Source organism: Pelodiscus sinensis, chromosome 17, assembly GCF_052426305.1.
Source record: "Pelodiscus sinensis isolate ZL-2025 chromosome 17, ASM5242630v1, whole genome shotgun sequence".
In the NCBI taxonomy this organism is placed as follows: Eukaryota; Metazoa; Chordata; order Testudines; family Trionychidae; genus Pelodiscus; species Pelodiscus sinensis.
Window position 1 is genome coordinate 13082889 of NC_143068.1, and position 15242 is coordinate 13098130.

The following is a 15242-nucleotide window of genomic DNA, read 5'->3' on the forward strand; positions in this document are numbered from 1 at the left end:
GTGTAAAATTAGCACAGAGGAAAAAAAGTTTTACAAATAAAATTCCCCAGAAACCTGTACATTAAGTGCATCTTCTTATATTTTGAATGTCAAAGTCCTAGTAAAAGTTACCATTTGGTACAAGATGAAATCCCAAAGAAAAGGAGCAATAATGTGTTGGAAAATAGTTATCAGATACTAACAAACAGTATCAGGCAGCTACCTTTCTAAATATTTTCAAGGTCATTCTAATAAAGACATGAGTTCTCATTTAAAGCAGTGGAGAGGTTATGAATTCTGAACGGTGTTGGATTCAGTTTTCCTTTTGTAATTTTACATTATTAGTCTCACAGACCGATTGTTCTGTTAAAATAATGTCCAAAGATGGAAGTTTGGAGCTGTACTGCTCCAGGAGGAATGGAGGGAAGACATGTGGACAATCCTTGAAAAGCTGGGAGAATGGGCATGCTTTATTATTTAGCTTTAGGATGGCAAAACCTACCCACCTTTCATGCCTGCCAGCTCCATAGGCCAGGACAGAAAAGGGACTATAGCCCTACCTCCTCCCTGTCCCTTCTCAGGTGGATTGCCCTCTGGAAGTACATGGAGTGACACGTTCTTATGCTTCCCTTTAGTGTCGCACTCTCAATTGCTCCTAGCCTGGATGTTGAGAATGATGACGGTACAGGGGGGCTCCTTAGGTCTCCCACATGATCTAACAAGTTGGTCAGAAATCTACCAATCAGGAGGGGTGGATTCTTCTTCCAGCTTGTGATATTTCTTTTTCCTTCCCTTGCAGCACTCCAAGGGGCTCATCTAGACTACGCTATCGTGTCAAAAAAGGATATGCAAATTCCATGGGAATTTGCATAATTTCTTCTGATCTCACTTTCGAAAGCAGAGCTTTCGAAAATGAAAGTAGTCAAGACACATTTTTTTCGGCAACCTCTCCTCCCCTTTTTTCGAAAAGCCGCATAAAGCTCATTTTTTGAGGAAAAGTGGCTTTTCCAAAAAAGTGGCTGGGAGTTGCTGAAAAAAACGTGTCTTGACTACTTTCACTTTCAAAAGCTCCTCTTTTGACACTAGTGTAGTCTAGATGAGTCCCAACATTTCAGAATGTGGGTTTGTATTTAAAACTTTTCCTGAATCAATTGGAAAAGAAGTACAATTTAAGTTTTTGGGGAAGGTCCCCATATGTTCTTAACTTCCCCACACCAATACCCAGTGAATACTCCTGAGCTATAGCCATTTATAGGAATTTTAAAAAATCACAAGTTTTTAAACAGATTGGCAACTTGGGAGCTCCATCTCAGAAATTATTTAAAAAAATAACATTAAGGCACACAAGAGAATAGTTACATTCCTAGCTTAACATTTTAGCTGGGTGATTATAACTCACTTGAGTTGCACATGTGCCCTTCAAGGGCAAAATTCTGCAACCCTGCCTCACATTGAATAAAACTCAACTTCAAAAGTTATCTCATTAATTGAAAATGTGAGGGTAGAAGAACCTTTAAAATAGTTCTGCAGTAGCTGCTAGCCTCCTAATGATGCCCTGTTGCTCTTAGGAAACCTTTTGCTAGATGGTGCATATCTGTACTATTAATCTGGGACACTGGTGGAAATGTGCCAACATGGATTCTTCGTGGAAGTACAATTCTCTTACAACAATAGTGATGCCTAGTTTTGGGATGAAATACAATTAATCTCAAGGACCCTCAACAATTATTTTTATTCAACTTGGTAAAAGTGTTCTTTCTAGGGCTCCGGGCACAGAATAATAAATTAATTAATAGGAATAAGGTCAGAGCAGCATTTTGCTAAAGTGGCAATCTCAAGAGAGCAAGGACAGGAGCTAGGATTCCAGCAAACCTGTTTGAGACAGGTAACAACATATCATTGTGATCAAATGTTTCTAAAGCTCATGGCAGAATAGAAAAAAAACTTAAAATGAGAGATCAAGCCTGAATCAATCAGCTGAAGGCATCTAATTGCAAACTCTGTGATCATTATCAGTCATAAAAATGGACAGAAGTTTCCTATATAGAGGATTTTTGGTAAAGGTAAAATTTTAGCAATTCATACACAACCATTTGTTCCCAGGAAGGTTAATTATAATTGGAGGTAACTGCCTTTCAAAAGAGTATTTTTAAAAGGATGGACTTTGCCTTTGAATTAGTAACAGAACTCTCCTAATATCCCCAGAAAGGCTTATAGTAAAACTGATAAAAAACAGAGTGGACTAGAATCATTTTCAACAAGTTGGAAAAAAGTCTTGGTAAATACAATCCAAATGATCTTGTAAATGATAATTGAATCAACATGGCTGGATGTTGAAAGTAGACAAATACAGCGTGAAAATGAAGAGTCAATTTTTAAACTTGCCAAGGGTAGTGGTTCTGTCTCCATCACTGGCAATTTTAAAAATCAAGATTGGATGTTTTTTTCCCAAAAGATATTCTCTAGGGAATTGTTTTGGAGAGGGGGAATTCTATGGCATGGGTTACACAGAAAGTCACATGGCTCCCCTCTAGGCTCGCAGTCTGAGTTTTTCACTTGGCCCCATTTTTACATATGGCATAGTACAATAAGTGAGAGTTGAGTGCCATTGACTTCAATGGGAGTTGAGCATGCTCAGAGCTATGCAAGAATCAGACTTAGAATTAGGATGTAATACTATGGTAATGCCTAATGCTTACATACCACTTTTTGTCTGTAGGTCTCAAAACACTTTACAATGGAGACAAGTATTGTTCTCCTCATTTTACAAATGCGGAAACTGAGGCATAGAGTGGGTGTTACCCGCACAAACTTCTCTATCCCTTCCACACTTTAGGGCCCCCCACCTTTACCTAGTTCCTAGGGCTCAAGGTGAAACCCTGTTCATTTACACACCTACCTGTACCCAATTCCTAGGGCTCAGGGTGGAATTTCCTGCAGGTTTTCAGGATCTTGAGCCACTGAAAGAGCCTCACACAGTAATATTCTTATTCTCTATTTATTGACAATTCCCAAGCAAGCAGAATACACACGCTAAGCACACAGTGTCATGCTCCCCAGTCCTGATACAGGTAGGCAGACTTTCCCTGTTGGCCCGGCAAGATCAGTCTCTCTGGATCTTTGTTGCTGCACGTCACAGTCGTACAGAAAAATCCTGGCAGCTCTGGTCTTAGGCTGTGTCTTGGAGGTGAGTTCTTCTTCCAGGTCTTCCCCCTTCTTGGTGTTCCTTTCTGTTCTTGTTTCCCTGTTGCTTTTCTAGCCTTTTGCTTCTTTCTTTCTGCTTCTATTACTTTTGCACTTCTTGCTGGTCTCCTTCTTGGACCCCAGTTTATATAGTGAAACCCGAGTCTTACTTAGCTATACCTTAACCAATTATTTTAGTATAATTTTAATAACCAATCATAACATACTCTAACAGAATTACCTAACCAATCATTACGGTTGCCAGATGGTTTCCCCAAAAATACTGAACACATGTGCTAAAAATTGGTCGAGCAAAAAAACAAAAAACAAAAACAAACCATAAATACCGGACACACGTGCTATTGATAAGCAATTTCTTGCCAGACAGAATAGTGTTACTTAAGTTTTCTTTACCCATCTTGAGATCTGTTTCTTTATCTGGTGACAGTGTGGGGCTACTAGGACAAAGTCACCTTCTCACAGCCTAGTGTGACACTATTTTAATGCAATTTAGATGGAGCGTGAATATGTGACTGCAGACTTTACAGCTAATGGCTGCTGCTCTTCTGTCTGGTTGCAGAAGGCTTTGGTTCAGGCCTACCAATATGGCTACAGGCCTTCCAACATGGTTACAGAAAAACCACATGGGGTTGTGACTTGCCCAATGTTACTCAGCAGGCCAGCCCGTGTCCCAGTTTGCTGCTTAGGATAGGGGGTTATCTACACTGACAAATTATAGTTCTGTAACTTTCTTGCTCAAGGGTGTGAAAAATCACCTCTGCCCCTCCCCCCAAAAAGTGCACAGCAAGACCTAGTGCAATGAGAGCTTCAAGTGGCCCTACCTGTGAAAGTGCAGGTAAATAAAGTGGTGGTGGCCTGCCAGGGGTAACCCTGGTGAACCAGCTCCAGCTTGTTGCCCACTCCTGGCCTAGATCACACTGCTTCTCATGAGGTAGTAGAAAGGCAGTATGTCATTACTCGTGCCTGGAAGCTTAATGCATGGACTTTCCACTCTGCCCCTTGTCTTTGTGTTTGCCCCTCCAAATATAATTTTGGACCACATTTTCTGAAGGACAGGCTCTATCACAGTCCGGCTGGCCCTTTAAGGGGAGTTGGACTCAGCTTTTTTGAGCTGGATGTTCTGATGGCCTGGGGCAATTATCAGACCCAGCTGGAAGCAGCAAGGGGACTGGAGAGTTTAGTTAAAGAGGAGAGCTGAAGGGGGGAAATGTTCTGAAGAGAGGCAGTGGCAGGAAAGAAGGTGTCTCCTGTGACAGACCTGGAAGAAGGCAAACGACCTGGAGATAAATGTGGAAGGATCTCTTCTGTGATGATTGTGGAAAGAACCCCAAGATGGAAACCCTGAGTATCTGTGGGGTGGATAAGAGCTGGTCCCATGAGCCAAAAATCCAACAGGTCAACAATCCACAAGAACAAGAGGTGGAAGATTAGTCCAGCAGAGGGAGAAGACGCTTCTATTTTTTTCCTTTGGACTATTGTTTAAATTTCTGAACTGTAAAAGACAGATCCTAACTAGAAAGGCTGTGGTAAGCCAAGGACTGTAGCAAACCCTGCTCTGTGGGGTCAGAACTCTCTGGGATCCCAAACCTAACCAGCAGCAGTGAAGAGCCATCAGGGAACTCTGGCAGGAAGCCCTGATTCAGTGGTTAAAAATTCCTAGGAGAATTGCCAAGAGCAGACAGTTTTGACTTATAGTCATTTTTTGGAACTTGGATACCCCAGAACGTGTGGCACTTTGGTGTAACTTAGCCAGAACATTAAGTTACCACACCACCAGACCACGTCAGAAGCAGCGGCTGCCCATGGAAGACCCAGAGGAAAACTGAGGGAGGGTGAGTAGAACTAAGAAGGGTCACAAGGAGATGCTGCAGAGGCAGATCCTACCCTAAGCTTTTTTGTACCTGAATTTTTACACTTCCAATTGAATTACGTATACACAAGTTTGACTAATTTTGCCTCCATCAGAACTGATATGTATATCAGATGTAATCTGATATAATCAACTATTTAGAAGCACAAGAATGTAAACAGAACTTTTAATTAACTCTGTGTACCCAAAAACCCAAGTGCAATTTTTTCCTCTTCAAAGGCAGTCTGAACTCTAGGAATTTTGAAAATTTACCCCATGGGAGAGGGCAGGTTATGAGAGTAAGTTGCACAGGTAAGGGGCCTCTTGCATGTGCAAAAATGGGCTTAGTGCACAGACAGACGTGTGCACAAAGAGAGGACTGATGAGATCTGGACCTGAGTATTCTTGCTTCTCTGTCGCTTTTGTTTAGTGAATACCACTGCCTCAGTTTTTGCTGTTGCACAACAGTGGGTACCTATGACGATGGTTATACTCTAGGTTCTATCTAATTATTGCTCTCTGTCGAGCACCTGTAGGAGTGTGTGTGGTATGGGTGGGCTTGGGTGGTAATGTGGGACATGTAGACAGAAGTAGGGGTCCTGTTTATCTGCCTAAAAAGCTAGGAAGCATCTTGGGCAATTGTAAATGAAAATGTTGTTATAGCCATTACATTTTATATGGGCCTGTAAAAATAAATCATTACCATTCTTAAACAATTCTCATCAGAAAGCAGCAATTAGTCTCTGCTATACATACGTGTCTCCTGGCTGGTTGTTTTGTGGTTCCCTATTTTCTTTTATCATTTATCATATCTCACACATGAGAAAGGTGAAACGTTTAGTACAGTTCTGCTGTGATCTGAATACTGTGATCGGGGGCCATCTGGTGTTTTTAGCACCAGCACAGACAGCAAGCAGACTTTCATACAATGTAAAAGTGAAGTCCTAAATTATTGATGCATGTCCTTTATCAATGACATGAGGAGTGGCATGTGAAACTAATCATACAACACAGGACTCCAAAGTATAAATGTGGCCAGCAATAGGGAAGGTCATTACATCCTTAATCTTTCTGTGTTTAAAATCTTATGAAGTTGTACCAAAATAGATTAGCTGTAGAAATGTGCTGAAATATTCAAAGCAGCTTGAATAATCAGTAAACCCCTAAAACAACAAAACGAGTTCAATATTGGCACAAGGTCAATCCTCAGCCATCATTCTGGATTGCATATGTTCCATCTGTGCTTAGAAGATGCTACACAGAGGCAGAAAAGCAAAGTGCTTGTGTTAAAAATACATGCTGTTGAATCAGGTTTTACAGATGTAGGCCATCTCAAATGTGATTTAATATTAATTCACTTCAAAGGTTCATAGGATGCCTTCTGTTAGGAGTTAGAAAAATAGGGTAGTATACATTGAAGTGAGTTTTACTCTATATTAATATCCTTTATTAATAGATGTCAATAAAGTGAAGGTCTTCTATGTCTTTTAGACATGTGAACAATGAGGCTGGCATGTAAGGGGTTACCAGAATCCTGTTTATCACTTGGCTGATCTGGATATGGTTATAAAGGGTGGGGATGGGGAATTAAAGCAAAGGAAATTGCTCTAGGACAGTGGTTTTCAAACTAGGGGTTGTGACCCTGTCCTGGGTTGTGGAATGCCAGGCATTGGGTCTCATTGCTGTAGGGGAATCAGATGACCAGGGGGGTGCTATATCAGGCTACCTGCCTGTCTTTCACCACAGTCTGTGCTGTGCTCCAGAAAGGGCCAGCAGCAGGCCCAGCTCCTAGGTGGGTGGGTGGGAATGCCCAGTGCTCGGGGCAGTGCGCAGAGTCCTAACTCTGCACTCACATTGGCTGGGAACCTGCTGCTGGCTGCTTCTGGGGCACAGCATGGTCTGCGGTGCCAGGAGAGGCAGGAAGCTGCCTTAGTACTCCCACTGCACCACTAACTGGGAGCCACTCATTCCCCAGACCTGACTCCCCTTCCAGACCCCTGCTTGTACAGTCCAAAACCCTCATCCTCACCCCCACCCTGTAGCCCACACTCTAATCAGGTTATGTCGGGTTGCAGGCATCAACAATTTTCTTCAACTGTGTCATGAGGGGGAAAAAAAGGTTGAAAACCACTGCTCTGGGAGGAGGTGTCTTCTCTTTTCCCAGCTAGCTGAACCTGGGTTGTTACCTAGTTGTTTGAGTTCACTTGCTCCAATTTTGCTGCTTCTTTTTTGGAAGTAAAGAAATCTATAAGGAAGGAGAGGGGATGTGAGTAGGAATGGGTGTTGGAGGAGGGCTATACTATATTGGCATACATGTAAATAGCTAATACATTTCAAGTATATGATGCTCAAAAACAGTAACATTAGCACCTACTGAACACAGGAATTAAGAGTCTTCAGTGAAGCTCTTAACATTTCGGACTCCTGGTTTTCTTTCCTTGACTGCTGAATCTTGACACCAACTTGAAGTGGTGTTGTGTGAGCTGCTTGGTGAGAGGTTCTTCTTATACTCAGCATGTGAGCTTTGATGAAAGTAGACTCCAAATGGGTCCACTTATTCTTAGCAACAAATTTTGATTCAACCTGGTGCTCAAGGTCCTGTGACTGTTTCTCATTGTATTGTAGCCTTGTTGTTAGGGCACTAGCTTGGGCTATGAAAAACCTGACTTTAAATCTCTGGTGTGTCTCATTCAGCATGAGCTGGAATGGAAGCCTCGGCTTTGAATCATGCAGCACAGGAACCTGAAACCAGGTTTCCTAGGTCCCACACACGTCTCATAAGGACCTGAACTCCCCAAAAACCTTCCTGCTGAAATTTAGTCTAAACTGATGTAACTCCATGAATTTTTTTTTTTTTTTTTTGGCTTTGATTAAATGAAATTTTGTCAAAGGTCTGCCCAGATTTATATTACTTTACTGAATATATCATGGAAAGTATGTAATCTTTCAGGATGTGATTCCTGAAGCACTGCTGGGACTGCCAAATGTTAACTGATGATATCTCATTAATAAAGAAGTCAAGTTTTTTTATTAGGGTTGGAACAGGAAATTGATTACATTAATTTATTCAAACGTCTTCAACTTCGTGGGTTGGTAACAATGGTACCTGTCACTGGGCCACACCTGACTTTAATTAATGGAGCAAAAGCATGACCATAGGTTTTGTTTTTCCAAGGCCTATCACTGGCTTTGCTGATATCTAGTGAGAATATGGTTGTTTTAATTCTTGAGTCTGTTTTAATTCAAGAGTTCAAAGGGAAAAATTTCAGCCTGTCACAACTACTAGAGGGGAGGAAAGGTGCCGCCTAATAACCACATTTGCAAGAAAAGGTATCATTGTGCGTACACAGTTGCTCTTTGTATGTGCAAATATTTACTTATGTGCACAGATGCCATCATGTGTCATCTTAACATGTACAACATGCCTGAGGTGGCACATGGACAAGATTAATAAATTAATTTGATCTGCTGGTTGAGTCATTCGTGTCTCCACCTTGGGACTGGTGCTGATGGGCAGCGCAACATGAATTCTGGCTCCCAATGTCGTCATTGCATAGGTATATATGGCAAGCGGTATGAAAGCGTACCCTCCTTTTGTATTTGAATTGGATTCTAAGTTGAATCTAGTGGATGAACTATATGTGGAAGCATACAATTCTATGAAATCAATAGAACAGACTTTATGTAAAATATATCCTGTTACTCCATAAGAGAAATATGCTTTGTGTTGAACAATTAGTCATGCAATCTGTCCCTTTTCTCACACTGTGCTTATCTGTAAACTTGCCTGTCACCATCTCTGGAAACATTGCCAGAATTTGTCTTGACTCGGATCCTGGCTTGCTATATTTTTTTTTTATTCATGCTATATTCACTTCTGGCTTCAACCGCTGCAACTCGCTCTTCGTTATGGTCTTCCGAAATCTCTACTCTTTATATATCAGGGTGTCAAAAGACATACGATGATGTTTTCCCATATCACCCCATCCTGTGTGGTTCTTCACTGACTTTGTATCTCCAAATCCAATTCTAATTGTCCTCCTTGATTTAGAAAATCTCTCCATGGGTCTGTCCTAGCCCTATCGGCCTCACATATTCCTACTAGTTACATCATTCCTTCACTGTTGATCCCATCCCTGCTGCCTCTTCTAATTGGAACTCTTTCCTCTCATTTCCCTCTGAGCCCCTCAGTCACATACATTACTTCAATCTTGCCTTAAAACTCTTCTCTCCAGTGAGCAACGGACTCTCTGTAGAGCATTCTGAGAAATGGATCCTGCAATTTAAAACTACTTGGCATGCAACTGCATGGGCAAAATGTTCATGAAAATGTTCGTCTCAGCTGTTTACATAGCTACTCTCATAACACATGCATACAAATCCAGTAATTTCATATGCAAATGGCTAAATATGAAGTCTTAAATGTACAATTGCTCTAACTTGTATTTACATATACATTGATGTAAATAAAAGTGCCTACCCCAAGCTGTGGGTGTTTTTGACGAAGCTGAAGACACAAACCGTGCAAAAGGAGTACATGTATCAGTTTAGTCTTATGCAGTGTTACTAACTCAGAATCTTTTTTTTTTTTTCATGAGTCTCATCACAATATTTGTGGGGGAGGCTGCTTGGGGGTTTTAAATTGCAGTGAGCAGACTCACTACATTGCATGCAAATCTCTGATTTCATTATTTAGAAAGTATGGGGGTTTTAGCACTCATGGCTGAAAAGAAAATCTCAAATATGTGAAGGCAGGGTACAGCACTCCAAAAGCTCAGAAACCGGAAGACAAGTAAAAGGGACCCATTCTTTTTTATTCATGGAAATCTAATGACTTTCAGGAGTCTGACTCGTAATTTTTGAATGCTTGGGGTTGGTGATACTGCACATTGTAACCAAATACAAAGAAGTCTAAAAATCTGAAGTACTCATTTCCTTAAAATGAACAGCCCTGCATCTTCCATCTGCCCAAAACAATCATCAGTTTTGCAGCGGGGCCTGAAAGTTATCACACTGTCATGTATTTTGGGCCAAGGTAGAGAGAATGAACTGCTACAGGCTACATCTACACTATGGCAAATGCTTTGACATTCCCATTCGGGCAAAAGTCCTTTTCCGGAAATGTTTTTGTGCAAGAGGGCCAGTGTAGACAGCTAAAAGCTGTTTTGCGCAAAAAAGCCCCAATGGCGAAAATGGCGATCAGGGCTTTCTTGCACAAAACCGCGTCTAGATTGGCACGGACACTTTTCTGCAAAAAGTGCTTTTGCGGAAAAGCGTCCGTGCCAGTCTAGATGCTCTTTTCCGCAAATACTTTTAACGGGAAAACTTTTCTGTTAAAAGCATTTGCAGAAAATCAGGCCAATCTAGACGTAGCCTATGAGTTTTGCCAGAAGAAGCAATGCAAATGAAGCGTGGATTAGCATTTTTCTCATGCTTCATTTGCATAATCTCTTCTGATCCATTTTTGCGCTAATGGTTTTTGCGCAAAAAATAAGCACCGTGGACGTTTCCTTTTAGCGCAAAAAAGCACTTTTTGCAGAAAAGCGTCCATGGCCCATCTAGACGCGCTTTTCCACAAAAAGGCCCCTCTGCTGTCTACATTGGCCCTTTTGCGCAAAAGTTTTTTGGAAAAAGACTTTTGCCCGAACGGGAGCAGCATAGTATTTCCGCAAAAGCATTGACAATCTTACATGAGATCGTCAGTGCTTTTGCGGAAATTCAAGCGGCCAGTGTAGACAGCTGGCAGATTTTTCCGTAAAAGCAGATGATTTTGCGGAAATCTTGCCAGTCTAGACACAGCCAAATAGTTGAATTTCCAACTTCTTTAGAAAGTGGGTGGTTTTAGTGTTTCCTGGCTTTGTATTATTTACCTTTCCTTCTGAAAGTGTTTACAGCAGCAGAAATGCCATTCTCACCCTGCAACATTCTTAACATAAGTTAAACCTGGCTCCTTTTTTAGGGGAGAGTCATTGCTTATAAACTCAGAACTTCAGCTAGCCTGCAGAGCTCATTAGAGCTAAAGAAATGCTCTTAAAATTGTAAGCGGCAAATTCTCTCCACTTAAATGTGTGGCAAAAGGATGGGTCAATATGGGTTAGTCTTGTTTAGATTAATCATGGTAAACACAAGCTCCTGAGCTGACCTGTCAGCTATCAATAACTGCTAAAGCAGATGTTATTTAATCAGGTAATTTTGAGCTCTGGGCAATGTCTCCGCCAACACAAACATGACTCTCCAATTCTTCAACAAATATCTAAAGTTTTCAGTGGCCGACAGTTATTGATCTCTCTTCCTCTTAAAAAAAATCAATGCAAGTGTTCAGCTAAGACTCTCACTACCCTGCATAGTGTAGCTATAGTGAGCTAATGCAACAGCTTTCACTTTATCAGTTGTTCCGCCAGAGATATGTTTAGGGGCACTGGGTAAAAACCTTCTGCTATGTAAAACTATATTTACCAGTGTGCTCATTATGCTGGAAACCTGCATTTATATGGAGTACAGATTGTCTTGTCCAAGCTCTATTTAGAATAGATGGCTAAGAACTTCTATTCCACTGTGAACTTCATACTGGTGTTATTCATCACCTGAGCGTTTTTAAGTTGATGATGTTTAACGACATCTATGTCATTCAGATAGATTTCAAGCTGTGACTCAGCAAGACTTCACCAATTTAGCCTTCCTAAATGTACCTGCAGTTTCCTTTCTGTGACTACTTCATGCCACATAAATTAGTCTTCCATTGAGCTAATTGGATCCTTGTCGTTCTTAATTTTTTTTTGCAGATATGCTATTTTGAAAATAAAACATGAGACAACATCACTGAGTGCTAAAACATCATTCACTTTGATTCTGTTTATCTACTCTCCGTAGTTTGAGAGTATTCATAATGTCTGAAGTTTGACGAGGGGGAAGGAATTGGAAATACAACACGCTACATGGCACCATTAAGTTAATTTGAAATCAACATCCATTTTGGTTAATCAATTGAAATAAGTTGCCCTAATATTTACCGACAAGCTTGTGGTAGCAATGTAACAAATGTCTTTGTGCTTAAGGTAATGAAGGCTATACAGGAAAGGTAAGGGGGTCATTGAATTATTCAACTCAAGACATCTGGGAAGACATCATTTGAATGTTTGGTGAAAATTATTGGATCAAAGTTTCAGTTAATATAAAACTAGTCTAACAAAATGTGGTGGCCATGAAATGTAGCCAAAACAGTGATTATGAGATGCTGAGTAAGGTGCAGCATATAACTGTGATATCACATTTTCCATCCTAACTCTATAGAGTGCAAATCATCATTTGGACACCTGCACATGTACAAGTCAAATGCTTTGGTGCCCATGCACAAATGCCCAACTGCAGTGGTAAAGCAGAATAATTTTAAAATAACCATTATTCTTCGTCTCTTTGATAACTATCTTTGTGAGAGAGGCAAAATCTACAATGGACCTTTGAAACCCTTCAGTTCCTGTTAAGTTGATTTAGGAACTGTCATGAATAGGAGCTCCAAGGGAGAGTTTGACTTACCTAGAGAGTGAGGAAAGGGTTAAGCTAACTACAGCTCTGCAGGTGAGGGGGGAGAGAGAGGGCTTTGGTCATTCAGCCAATGAAGTGCAGATAAAGAATTTCAAATGAGGGGATTTTTTTTGCCTTCCTGGGGAGTCAAACAGCAGATTCCCCCCAGGTACAGAGCGGAAGAGATGGACTCTTCCAGGAATAGACTCCTTGAATTCATTAAAATGTGTAAGTAGGGAAAAGTTTAGATAGTCCATCAGGTTTTATTGTTTTCCTTGTTTGGGGGTTTGGAAATCATGTCTGAGATGGTTAATTGTTTTTTCCTTTCTCTTTCATAACTAAGCATTACAGCCCAGGGAGAATCCCTGAGTCTATTTCAATTCATGGTTTTTAATACCAAATCATTTACTATGCTTGCAAGAGTAGTCTTGTTTTAATAATAAAAGTGTTTTCTTTTTGTGTTGTCAACCAGTATTGGTTGGTTTTTGTGTCCTTAAGCCTACCTGCCTAAGAGAAACCACAGTAAGGGAGAGAAGCAGAGCTGCATTGTTCTCTGCAGATTATCTCTGTTTGTTTTCCCAACTCCAAGCAAAAAAGCAGTTGTGGGGGGAGAGCTTTGCCTCAGGGAAGGGATTCTAAGTGGTTTCTTCCCTAGAAAAGGGTTTATTTTATATTTTGAGACACTTGGTGGTAGCAGCGATCAGTCTTTTTCTTTTTGGATCTCAGGGAAACTGAGACTGGACAAGTTTGTCTCTGAGAGCTACAGAGACAGGTTCTTACAGAGTTTATTCTGCTAGCTGGCCCCCATATCTACACCCTAAGTGCCAGGTTAGGAAACTGAGCCATGAGAGGAACATAAGTCTGGAAGGGACCTCTTGGGTCATCAATCCATTCCCCTGTTATCACAGGCAACCCTATTGTAGAATCCAATCCATAAATGTATCAAGCTCCATCTTAAAAATAAGAGTACTTGCCCCCACAACTCTTTTGAGAAGGCTATTCAAGAACCACACTCATCTGATGGCTAGAAACTGCCTGATTTCTAGCCTAAATAGACAAGACAAAGGGTGAGAGGGAACAGATGCAAAGAGGTGAAGACCTATCTTGTCCAAAGTCACAGGGAAGAGAACTAAAATCTCCTGACTCTGAGACCTATCTACTGGGCATCACTGCTTTCCTGTGAGTTCTCTTGTCCAGAAGGCCTTGAAATGTCCTACGTGAAGTGTTCATTTCATGCACAGTAACCCATTCAGTGAAGACAGGTCAGCAGCAAAAACAGAGGCAGAAGTGCTGAATTATTTTTTTCTTCCTCCAGCACGGTATCCTATGAACCAGAAGAGCCTGTGAGAGTACTGCATTTAGAGTGGCTATGGCTAGCTACTCTTACATTTGTCTTTTTCCATAACATTTGACATTTTGCCATCTGAACTAAGTCAGAAATGCTTAGCCTTTCATGGTGGGTTGCAGAAATAAGATTGTACCAAGGTTAGAACACAGAGACGTGACCAAAATAGGAATGAGGCAGTACTGCCAGTGACCAGTGGTTTGGGGTAGCTTTCACTGGGTCAGGGGATGGTGCAATAACTTGGGTTGCTTGAGGCCTAGTGGTGAAATAATGTTTTAACACAGTTCCTTAGTGTCATTGCCTATTTCAAAAAAATAAAAATAATCCTTCTTATTAATTTTATGTGATTGCTGTCCTGGAGCATGACAGTAAACTGTAAATTACATCTGAAACAGAGCTCCTTGCTGGAGAGAAACAAAGAGAGACTTCTTAGGTACTACTGCTATGCTATTCCCAGGAGCGTTACATTTGGGTATAACTTGAAATGCCCACTGTGATCAGGAGTCAGAATTTAGGACCTCATCCTGAGATGCTGAGCACACTTGCCTCCCATTGAAGCCAGTGGGAGCTGAAGGCACTCTTTGCTTTTCTGGATTGGGCTTATGACTTGCCTGGCAGTTCAATCAGATGTCTCGTTGGCTATTCTTGCTGATCAAAAGGACTTGCCAGGAGGTACGAAGTCTGTCTGCCCTGCTCTATACTAGGGAGTTATTTCAAAATAACCCCATAGTTTGAAATAACAAGTGGAGTGTCCCACTACCAAGCCCGATATTTCAAAATAAGGGGCTGGTTATTTCAAAATAACTCCTGCTTTCCATGAGGAATAACTCTTATTTCAAAATAGCAGTAGTGTGGATGCTTCACTGAGGCTATTTCGAAATAACTACTCCCCAAAATCATTCCAAGCAATTACTCCCTAGTGCTTCCTGAAGCTCGACATCGAGGTAGCACATCTACATTAGGGGAGCCTGCCTTGGACTAATGTTGAGGCTTCCCTGTAGTGTGGACATACTATTTTGAAATAATTTCCTAGAGTAGACATTGGATCTGAGAACAGCCATTTCATTGTAAGAGTAGTTCTACTCCATATCTCAGATTCTTTTCTTAAAAATAGGAAGGGCTTCCTTTCACCATAATGCTCTCCATTCTAGGGTAGCCTGTCCATGTTCAGTGAGGTGTAACGTGCAATAGCCAGAGTCCATTTACATACCTTTATTAAGCTGAACTTTCAGAACCAGCCTTTAAGGACGAGAAAATATTCTAGTTTGTTGGTAATGTTTTAGCTGGTGGAAAAGTTTCCATCCAAAACCACAATGGAAGCCTTTCTAGCCTCTTGGAACTGCA